We start from the raw sequence: 12,369 nt of genomic DNA, 5'->3' as shown, positions 1-12,369 counted from the left end.
AGTAGAGACAATAACACACTGTGAAATAACATTCTTTTTTAATGGACATGAGGTGTAGAGAACAGGCCAGGTAGGGGGTTAGGTTCACACTCACAAACAAGGGCTTGTTTAAGAGTATCAAACATCTCAGACAAAAAACATTGATAGTCAAGGTACATGTAGAAATGACTGGAAGGTAATTGTTTAACAACATAGATTTTTTGGGAAAACCTTGGCATAAGTATGTTGGTTTTTCATCTCCTGTTGCAATCTTACAATTAAACCACTACGTGATCCCCTTAGGTCAATATAACATGCCTTGCACAGTTTGCACCTACCTATGTTTAATAAGGCAGTTGATCAGTAAAATCGAAGTATAGTGTGAAGATTCAGATTTACAGTATTTTAGCTTTTGTTTCCTCAGTTTCATCAATACGATGCAGTTCTGTCAATATGAACAGCTCTGCAACTGGGCCAATCCATGGAGCCTAATACTCATAAGATGGACTGAAAGGGATTTTTTTTTTTTGCACAACCAATACAATAGGACACTAGGCAGCAATATTTCAAGTTTTTTCTTAAATAATGGTAAAGTAGCAATGCATAAATCTACTTGGAACAAAACCATAGTAATTGTTTCCACAATGACAGTCCCAAAAGTCTTAAATTTTGACCTCTCCAATGAAGTTGTTAGGAGGCTCTTTTAAGTCACTCATCGTGAAACAGGTGCATTGTTAGTAAATAAAATGCATCACTACAAATCATGAGATAGGGTTGGGGGTGGGACTCAGCTCAAATGGGGTTGGCAATAAGACTCAGGAATGAGATGTGCTGTGGAAGGACTAAGGGGTGAAGTGGTATGAAAAGAGGGAGGAAATATGGTTGTGGAATGGATAAGGTGGGGTTGTGGAGAGGATTCTGGAGTGAAAAGAACCAGATGCTTTCAGTGAAAATAGCAGCCATGCTGAAAGACTCCTTTTTTCAGGTCTATGGTGACTAATGCTAGATGGTATCCACAGTTACCAAGACAAGTATATTTGTATCCATGGCCTATAAGAGCCTTGAATTTGCAATTTGCTTGTGGTATGGTTTCTCAGTAAGGAAATGTATCACAATGGAGACCCTCCGAAGAACTAGTCATTCTGGACACATCAGTATGGATTTGTAAGAAATATAACAATTTTTTGCAATAACTGACAATATTTAATAGTCAATAGCACATTAATTAGTGTGCCAAACCATACCAAGGTACAATTTTACCTGTAGAATTTGCCTTAACAAAATGCAAAGTTCCAGAGTTAGCACAATATGATCATCATTTGTAATGGATTCCCTACATTTACATTTACATATTTGATATTTATCAGACACTCTTATCTAGAGAGACCTACAAAAGTGCTTTGTCATCTACTTATAGAGTGTATACTAACCAGTACAGTAAGTTAGTGTTCAGGATATTGGTAGTATTCAAGAAGTTATATCAAGATATAATAAACTAGAATACTGCTAAAGTACGGGAATAAATGGAGTCCTTCTTTCCATTCTTGGAATGGGCACTGTCTGAAGTAAGCTGACTCATCTATAGACAAACATAAAAGGCAAACTCACTATTAAAGACATAAAAGGTATGCGAATTAAACCAACAAAGACTTACTGTTGATAAAGCAACCAATACCCACAATCATGGCATGATTGGTAATCAGCAATGGACTTTCCGATGTCAGATTCCCTGGATAGAAAGAACATGTAGTCTTGGTTGGAAATAATTTTGTTCTGGATTTGGATAATCATTTATTAAATGGGTCCAGATTCTTTAAACTGGACCTAAGGCCACAGTTATCACTAATGGAGTAATATCACAACTAATTACATTGCATCGAGGCACTAGACAAGGATGTGCTCTCTCTCCTTACCTCATCTCTATTTTCATTGAACCATTAGCAGCAGCAATACGCCAAAATATAAATGTAAAGGGAACACACACACAACATGGAACATAAAATTAGCCTCTATGCAGGTGACATTCTGCTTTTCTTACAAGAACCACTCAATTCAATAACAGAAACTATCCAATCTATCAAAAGCTACTCAAATTATCAGAATATTCTATCATTTGGACAAAATCTACAATCCTCCCTTTAAACATGAGCAAACTTTATGATGCAATTAAAACATTGCCCATTCCCCTCAATACCAATCACATTACATATCCCAATATCAATCAAATTCACATAGTGGCCTAGAAGCCCACAATTGTTTCCGTTATTATATTGCAAATCAACTACAATAATTAATAAAATTGATCAATCTAGTATATCAGAATGTGGAAAGACATAGAACAACCATTATGCAGAGATATAAAAATCACAGACTTAGCATTTATCAGTCAATCAATCAAAAACATCCGTGTTTCAATAGTTTGACGGTGGCCATGACACTAACAGCCTGGTGGAAATTCTACAAGGTAACAAATTCCACACTCACACAAACTACTCTCCCATTTGCAACATTCCACACTTTACCATCAACAAAAAAATGTAACTTTACATCTTGGATAGAAAAAGGCATCACACATCTTAAACACATTTATCATAAGACTACGTTCATGTCACTTCCACAACTAGCCCAAAAATACAATATAGAAAGCATTCAGTCCCTACAATTCCATCAGCTAACCTTAACTATTCAAAACCTTAACTATTCAAAAATCAATTCAGATATGCTAAACTTATCTACACCCATATCAGAATTTATACATTCCTAATACAAAAAATATATATATTATCTAAGATATACAAAATAATCAAACCACACAATTACACTCCCATCATGACAACGGGGGGAAGATTTATTACTAGCGTGCGATGCTGAATTTTGGATTAAAATGTGTAATAATTACCAACAACATTAACCTACAATGCATTCAGAATGAAATAATACATAGAGTACATTACACTGCACATGAGATATTTAAAATGGGATTCACAAGCTTAGTAACCTGTACATACTGTACTCAAAACACAGCTGACAGTTACATCCACGCCATGTGGCAGAGCACATCTATCACCAATTTTGGCAAGAAGTCATCACGCACATATCCCATGCTTTAAATAACCCTATTCATCCAACATCATGTCTCCTAGGAGACATAACATCAACCAATATGACAATAGAAAAAAAACAGGATACTATGTATAACATGAAAAAAAAAAAACATACTTATGAATTGGAAAACAAAAAATATCATTAGTATCACCCACTGAAAAAATCTATTAATAGACTAATTCTGAGAATTCTTCCATCGATATATAGTCTATTAATAAAATTTTTAATAGATATTTCTAGTTTATGGATTGGGTCTGTATAGTTTTTATCAAAGGCGTCCAGTCTAGGCTATTGGTTCAGTTCTGATTAATTCTGAGAATTCTTCCCTCGATCTATTTGATAAAAACCATATAGATCCAATCCATAAACTAGAAATATCCCACTCTAGTACGTGTGCATATACAGTCAGACACACATGCACTTGCACATACCCATACACATACACATAGAAATACACACATCATTCCCGTAATGGTGCAGGTGGCTAATACTTAAAAATATTCTATGTACATTTCCCATTTGTTTGTTCATCTCCACCCCTTATTGTTGGACACAATGAGAAGTTATAAATAATAATAATAATAAAATTCTAAAAGTCTTCCAAGGGGGTGGAGGGTGGGGGTCAGGCTAACAAATAAATTAAAAGGAAAGCATTTTGTTTGATAATTAAGTGCCGCCGTTGGAGTGGAAGCTTGTCTCTGTGAAAATGTATTGTACCACACATTACAACTGGGTAGACATTTCTGAGCTAATGAGTCTTTGTGACAGGTGAATCAATTTTTGTCTCAAACAAGTGCCTTGGTGTTTGAAATAAGCGACACTTTGCAATACATTTGAGGTTTGTAGCTTTGCATAGGGACAGTGCCATGTGTGTCCCTTTGACTTATATGTCACCAAACGTCCTGGCAGGTGACTGAAGTGCTTCTTAAAAGGCTCATTAATGCACAGGCAGGTGTATCAGCAGGGCATCCTAAGTAATAAAAAAATAAATAAAATAAATAAAATAAAAAGATTTCTTTCCACACACCTCTTTGTTATCAGACCATCTTGTTGAAAGTGGAACAGCTTGGCTGGCTAACTAGTAAGCATGCTAGCTAAAAACGTCAAGGGCCCTGATGTCTTTCATGTATGGCAATTGCAGAAATGGGGGTTTTGCTGTTATTTTCTTCTGTACACTGCCACCTAGCGGTGGTCATGAGTGTAGTTAATAAAACAGGATGTTGCTTAAAAGCAGTGGCATTCTTAAGAGAAAAGAACCCTCCATTGTGATCTAGCAATTTCTTCGTATGCTGAGCCTGAAATACTATTTGTGAGTAATAGACTTTCTCGCTGGGTTACATTAGAGGCTGTGTTCAGCACTTTGTGACAGTATAGTAAATTTCTTTAGTGAATTTTAATGGGGTTTTAACATTAGCTCATTATATCAGGTATATGCAAAGGATTTTGATGTGTTGACACTACCATGTTCATGGATACACAGACATTTTCTGTTTGTATTTTCAGTTTTACTAAACAAAACCATTACTTCAGTAAAGACATTAAGAAAAGTCCAGCCTTGTTGTTTATTGGAGAATGGTACCTGCTCACTAGCTAGGTAATAGGAATGCACCGTGAGGACAGTATGGTAAAAAGAAAAAGGTTTACAGCAGGTGTCAGCAAAAACAAGGAATTGTTATATTGCAAACCTGAGCCTACGGTCTGATAGACAGTACCATCTGCACGATGGTCAACATGGAATGCTATAAGATGAGACTAATATTCAGCAACAACAAAGAAGTTGGTATCCTCAAAATACTGATGATAATTCAGTACATTCTAAAACATCAAGGAGCAGCTGACAGTCATCTTCCAGTTCTGCAACCATTAAAGCACAAGATAAGGCTGAAGCTTACCGGAGTTAGTCAGCCTTTGCTGAGAAAGAAGCTGCAAAAGGCTGATTCAGAAGCTAACCTACATCTTCACTGACAAAAAGCTGTTGCTGCTGCTACAACTGAAGTTGCAGTTTATGACGAAGCTGTATCACAAGTCACAGAGCTGAGAGAAATCCAAAATGTCCATGTCTGAACCAGTTCTTCATCATGGTTTTCAGCATGATACTCCCAGTCACACAGAAGCTGAGGCTAAATTAAAGGACACATCAATTAACTTCTCAAGGATATCCTCCAAGGATGGATATCCTCCAAGAATCTCAGAGAACATGAGGAGTTACCTGAACCAAGGTGTGTTGAAAGATATCACAAAATACCTAATCTGAAAGGAAACCATGAGTTCTGGTCTCCTGAAATTTGATGACAGGCCTGTAAATTAATGGTCATGGAAAGCATCCTTTGTGAGTGTTACCAAGCTTTTAAATCTCTCTGCTAGGGAGGAACTGGACTTAATAATGAAGTGGCTAGGACCTGAGTCACCTGAATATATAAAAAGAAATCATTCGTGCATGCCCTCAGGCCCACAGCAGGATTGCTCATGGCATGGCCAAGACTTGAAGAGTGATATGGAGCATGAGAAGTAGTCAAAAATGCTCTACTCAAGAAGCTTGAAGAGTTCTCACTACTCAAGAGCTTGAATACTAACCAACAAAGATAATGTCAAACTTCAAGAGCTGGGTGACATTTTTCTGGAGTTGGAATGTGCAAAAGTTTACTTGAATATTGTACAGGAGGTGAAACCAGTAGTGGCTCCCACCAATGTATACAGGAGAAATGGGATTTACATACAAACAGGAGTTCGACACTGCATTCCCTCCATTTTGTATTGTTTCCAGATCTGTAAGAAATAAAGCAAAAGTAAGAAATTATCCCAGTTTCTTCTTCAGTACCTCTCACAGCACATCGTCCAGGTTGACAAACTTGTGAGACATAACATAGGACCTCTGTGTTTGTACATAAGACAGATGTAACATCAGAAACTCCAGTTAACCAAGCATATAGTACAGAGAAGAGTATGGAAAGCCCTGAGCAACACTGTCTGATACACAGAAAGCCACAACCTCTGAAAAAGTGCAGAAGTTGAGAGGAGTGCAATAGCTTCCTCAAGGACAACCAAATCTGCGACAGGTGTTGTGTTTCAACTCAGCATGTCACCAGAGGCTTCAAAAAGCAAGTCATGTGTTTTGAATATAACAACGAAAATCACAAATCAGCCTTATATGGAGGTCCTCCATCTTCTGCCACAAACATTGTTGCTGATGATGAAGGGCATGGCAGGGAGATAAAGGAAAGCACATCTTCTCCAATGCCAGAATCTGTGATGAGGCCAATGCTCCCAGCCTCTGCTCTTGCTCCAAAATATGCTTGGTGAGAATATATCCTGAAGGCAAGAGAGAACAAGCAATAAGGATGTATGCAGTCATCGATGAACAGAGTAACAGATCACTTACAAAAACAGTTTTTCAGCATCTTTATGTCAAAGACAAGCACAAGTCCACACTCAATGGAAACTTGTTCAGGGACAACAGAGGCATGTGGTAAAAGAGCTGTGAAGGTCAAGATTGAGCACATAAGTGGAAAGCTCCTACATTAATTAAGTGTGACATGATTCCAGGTGAGAGGTCAGAAATTCCCAGTCCTGGGATAGCATGACATTATCCACATCTATAGGCAGCTGCTGACAAAATTCCAGCTGTAGACCCTAATGCACAAATCCTTCTGCTCTTAGGCCAAGACATCTTAAGAGTGCACAAGGTACGAGAACAAATAAATGGACTCATCAATGCTCCTTATGCATAGCGCCTTTAGGTAGGATGGGACAGGATGTGGGTGAGGTCACAGCCCATAAGTCAGCGAGCATCAGTGACATCATGTGTTTTGCACAGGTCATGCATCCATTTTCAATATTCTCAAATCCTGTCCCAATATCACACAGTTTAAGGACAACTTCAGTGGCCTTTCACAGAACTAAGATTCTCTCTCTTCAACCTACACAGAAGTGCCAGGCCCAACATTTGCTTTAAGTACAGATAGCATAGGACATTCAGTGTTTGAAAGCTCAAAAGATGATGACAAGCAAGCACATGATAAACAGTTATTGAGAATGTGTGGCCATGTGGGCAGTGGTAGCTCAGTGGTTAAGGTACTTGACTTGTAATCAGAAGGTTGGCAGTTTGCCACTGTTCGGTCCCTGAGCAAGATCCTTAACCCTCATTTGCTCAAGTTGTATTCAGTCATTATTGTAAGTAGCTTTGGATAAAAGCCTCAGCTAAATGCCATAAATCCTAGATGCAATCTTGCTGAAGTCAGGATCTGCTCATATAAGTTATAGTAGCGGTCATGGCAATCATTAGCGCAGGACCACTGCTTCTTGTTTCATCAGACCCTGATATGCCTGCAGTCCTTCTGACTCAAAAATGAGCTCCTTATCAGCACCCTCTGGAAACCTTGACACAGCTGGCCTTCATGAAAAGCAATGAAAATAAGTCCAAAGTCCTGCCGACACCTTTTGCAAGAGAGGGACAGGAATGAATATTATTTATTAAAATGTAAAGGTTACTTGAGGATAGTATGAAGCAAATTTGGCTAGCTACATTTCACTATGTTTGTCATAAGAGTTATATAAAAAGAGTTTATATTTACATTTGCATTTATGGCATTTAGCAGACGCTTATCCAGAGTGACTTTAAAAAGTGCTTTGTCATTTACTCATAGAATACCTCCTAGCCAGTACAGTAGGTTAGAGTCCAATATACCAATGAATTAGAACACTGTTGAAATACAGGGATCAATGCTACTGCGTAGAAGTGCAAAATACATAAACTCTGTCTCAGACAACGATAAGTATAATAAACAATAATTACTAGAGTTTGTTAGTCAACAAGGGAGCAGTCAACATCAGTATAATAAACAATACTCTACAATAAGTATTAGTCTCAGTTAGTCAACATAGGAGCAGAGACAGTAGTCATTTAAATATTCCACAAATTTATGGGTCTTCAGTCTGTGTTTGAAGACTGCAGGGGACACTGCTGTCCAGACAGCAAGCGGAAGTTCATTCCACCATCTAGGAGCCAGAACAGAGAGTAGTCTCGATGCTTGTCTTCCATGCAACTTGAAGCAAGGTATTTCAAGCTGAGCCGGACTTGAGGCTCGAAGTACTCGAGGTACGGATCAGGCTTTGAACATTGACTTCATATATGGAGGGGCTGGTCCATTTTTGGCTTTGTAGGCAAGCATCAAGGTTTTAAATCTGATGTGTGCAGCTACTGGGAGCCAATGAAGGGAGCATAGCAGTGGAGTGACGTGTGAACTTCGGAAGATTGAAGACCAGTTGTGCTGCTGCATTCTGGACAAGTTGTATAGGTCTGATGGCTCTTAGAGGAAGACCAGCAAGTAACGAGTTGCCGTAGTCTAGCTTTGAGATCACAAGAGACTGCACAAGCACCTGGGCAGCTTCCTGCAAGAGAATGTCCTGAATCCTTCTAATGTTACAAAGGAGAAATCTGCAAAACCGAGTCAGATTTGAAACATGAGTTGAGAATGACAACTGTTTGTCCAACGTTTTGCCTAGGCTACAAGCCGCTTCAGATGGTGACATCAGGGAGTTCTCGAAGGAAACTGTGAGGTCATGGTAAGGGTTGGGAGTTCCTGGGCTGTATAGAAGCTCGGTTTTACTGGGGTTCAGCTTCAAGTGGTGGGCTGTCATCCATGACGCAATGTCAGTCAAGCATGCTGAGATACATCTGGAGACCTGCATGTCAGAGGGTGTAAAAGAAAGAAATAATTTGGTGTCATCAGCATAGCAGTGGTAGGAGAAGTCATAAGATTATATTATATCACCAAGAGAATATACAAAGAGAAGAGAAGAGGGTATACAAAGAGAAGAGAAGAGGGCCTAATACTGAGCCCAAAAACAAGGAATTGTTATATTGCAAATTTGAGCCTACAGTCTGGTAGACAGTACCACCTGCATAATGATGAACATGGCATGCTACAAGAGGATACTAATATTCAGCAAGAACAAAGAAATTGGTATCCTCAGAATACTAATTCAGTGCGTTCTAAAGCATCAAGGAGCAGCTGACAGTCATCCTCCAGTTCTGCAGCCATTAAAGCACAAGATAAGGCTGAAGCTTACTGGACTCAGTCAGCCTTTGCTGAGAAAGAAGTTGCAGTTATAAGACAAAAGTCTGATTCAGAAACTAACCTACATCCTCACTGTCAAAAAGCTGTTGCTGCTGCTACAATTGAAGTTGCAGTTTATGAAGAAGCTGTATCACAAGTCACAGAGCTGAGAGAAATCCAAAATGTCCATGCCTGAACCAGTTCTTCATCGTGATTTTCAACATGATACTCCCAGTCACAGAGAAGCTGAGGCTAAATTAAAGGACACATCAATTAACTTCTCAACATGTCAGATATCCTCCAAGAATCTCAGAGAACATAAGGAGTTAGCTGAACCAAAAAGTGTTGAAACGAAATTTTGAGTTCTGATCTCCTGACTGACCTAAAAATGACTGGTCATGGAAAGCATCCTTTGTGAGTGTTAAATCTCTCTGCTAGGGAGGAACTGCACTTAATAATGTAGTGGCTAGGACCTGAGTCACCTGAATATATAAAAAGAAATCATTCGTGCATGCCCTCAGGCCCACAGCAGGATTGCTCATGGCATGGCCAAGACTTGAAGAGTGATATGGAGCATGAGAAGTAGTCAAAATGCTCTACTCAAGAAGCTTGAAAAGTTTTCACTACTCAAGAGCTTGAAGACTATCCAACAATGATAATGTCAAACTTCAAGAGCTGGGTGACATTCTTCTGGAGTTTCAATGTGCAAAGGAAGAAGGCTATCTCTCTGCACTAGCTTACTTGAATATTGCACATGAGGTGAAACCAGTAGTGGCTCCCACCAATGTATACAGGAGAAATGGGATTTACATACAAACAGGAGTTCGACACTGCATTCCCTCCATTTTGTATTGTTTCCAGATTTGTAAGACATAAAGCAAGAAAAGTAAGAAATTATCCCAGTTTCTTCTTCAGTACCTCTCACACCACATCGTCCAGGTTGACAAACCTGTGAGACATAACATAGGACCTCTGTGTTTGTACATAAGACAGATGTAACATCAGAACCTCCAGTTAACCAAGCATATAGTACAGAGAAGAGTATGGAAAGCCCTGAGCAATATTGTTTGATACACAGAAAGCCACACCCTCTGAAGAATTGCAGAAGATTTAGATATAAACCCTTAGAGGAGCACAAGACCTTCTTCAAGGAGAGCAAAATTCCCTACAGGTGTTATGTTTCAACTCAGCATGTCACCAGAGACTGCAAAAAGAGTGTGACATGATTCCAGGTGAGAGGTCAGAAATTCCCAGTCCTGGGATAGCATGACATTATCCACATCTACAGGCAGCTGCTGACAAAATTCCAGCTGTAGACCCTAATGCACAAATCCTTCTGCACTTAGGCCAAGACATCTTAAGAGTGCACAAGGTACGAGAACAAATAAATGGACCCAACAATACTCCTTATGCATAGCGCCTTGACGTAGGATGGGTCATTGTGGATGAGGTCACACCCCATAAGTCAGCGGGTGTCAGTGACATTAAAGCAAATGTGCTCTGCACAGGTCGTGCATCCATTCTCAATATTCCCAATTCCGGTCCCAATATCACACAGCTAAAGGACAACTTCAGTGGCGTTTCACAGCACTAACATTCTCTCTCTTCAAGCTACACCGAAGTGCCAGGTCCAACTTTCACTTTAAGCATAGATAGTTTAGTAAGTTCAGTGTTTGAAAGATGATGACAAGCCAACACAGCTAGTACATAATAAACAGTTCTTGAGAATCATGGACAATGGTTTATCAAGATGATGGGATCAAGATGTTGGGTGGCACCTCTGCCAATTGGTTCTTCAAGATTTTGCTTAACCAGCAATAGGGAGCAAGCAATGAAATGCCTCTGCTCTCTCAGGAAGCTGTTGGACATGAAGCATGAGATGAAAAAAACATTTCATCATTTTTATGCAAAAGATGCTGGACAATGACCATGCTGAGCCATCTCCACCTCTGGAAGAAGGAAAAGAGTGCTGGCACCTTCCAATATTTGGCATGAACCATCCACAAAAGCCAGGTCAGATTCAGATTGTCTTTGACTCGAGTGCAGAATGTGAAGGAGTGTCTTTGAACAGTGTTATGCTCAGTGGGCCGGATTTAAAAAACACTTTGCTAAGAGTCCTTTTGCAGTTTAGAAGAGAGCTTATTGTGCATCCATTCTCAATATTGCCAATTCCTGTCCCGCTATCATACAGCTAACGGAAAACTTCAGTGACCTTTCACAGCACTAAGATTCTCTCTCTTCAACCTACGCAGAAGTGCCAGGTCCAACTTTTGCTTTAAGTACAGATAGATTAGGATGTTCAATGTTTGAAAAATCAAAAGATGATCACAAGAAAGCACATGATAAACAGGTCTTGAGAATGTGTGGCCATCCTAGAATCAATTTTGCTGAAGACAGGATCTGCTCATATCATTTATGGCAGAGGTCATGAAAATCATTAGCGCAGGACCACTGCTTCTTGTTTCATCAGACCCTGATATGCCTGCAATCCTTCTGACTTAAAATGAGCTCCTTATCTGCACCCTCTGGAAACCTTGACACAGCTGTCCTTTATAAAAAGCAGTGGAAATAAGTCCAAAGTCTTGCCGACGCCTTTTGGAAGAGAGAGACAGGTGCTCTCTACCTCCATTGTGGTCTAGCAATGATTTGATATGCTGAGCCTTGGAGACTGTTTGTCTCTGTATAATTAACTTTCACACTGTTAAATTAGAGGCAGTGTTCAGCACTTTGTGAAAGTATAATAAATTTTGTATTGACATTTAATGGGTTTGTAACATTAACCTAATTCATTTATATCAGGTATATGCAAATAATTTTGATGTTTTGCCACTGTAAAAAAGATGTTCACTGATATATGGACATTTTTGTTTGTATTTTCAATTTTACAAAACAAAACCATTGCTTCAGCAAAGCCATTAAAAAGAGTCAAGCATTGGTGTTTATTTGATAATGGTATCTGTTTGTTAGCTGTGTAATAGGAATGCACCATGAGGACAGCATAAGGGAGTATCTCAACCCCAAGTGAACTGGTACAGATGCTTTTATCCAAAGTGACTTACAAGTATGACTGAGTACAACTTGGGCAGTTGAGAGTTAAGGGTGTTGCTCAGGGGCCCAACAGTGGCAGGGCTTGAACCAGCAACCTTCTGAGTACTAGTACAGTACCTTAACCACTGCCCCAGTACTGACTTTAGGTGTAAAGATCTCACACACACTTTTATTTTCAGAA

The sequence above is a fragment of the Electrophorus electricus genome, chromosome 8 (assembly GCF_041902795.1).
Source record: "Electrophorus electricus isolate QZ-2024a chromosome 8, ASM4190279v1, whole genome shotgun sequence".
Taxonomy (NCBI): Eukaryota; Metazoa; Chordata; class Actinopteri; order Gymnotiformes; family Gymnotidae; genus Electrophorus; species Electrophorus electricus.
Note: the sequence above shows the minus strand (reverse complement) of the source record.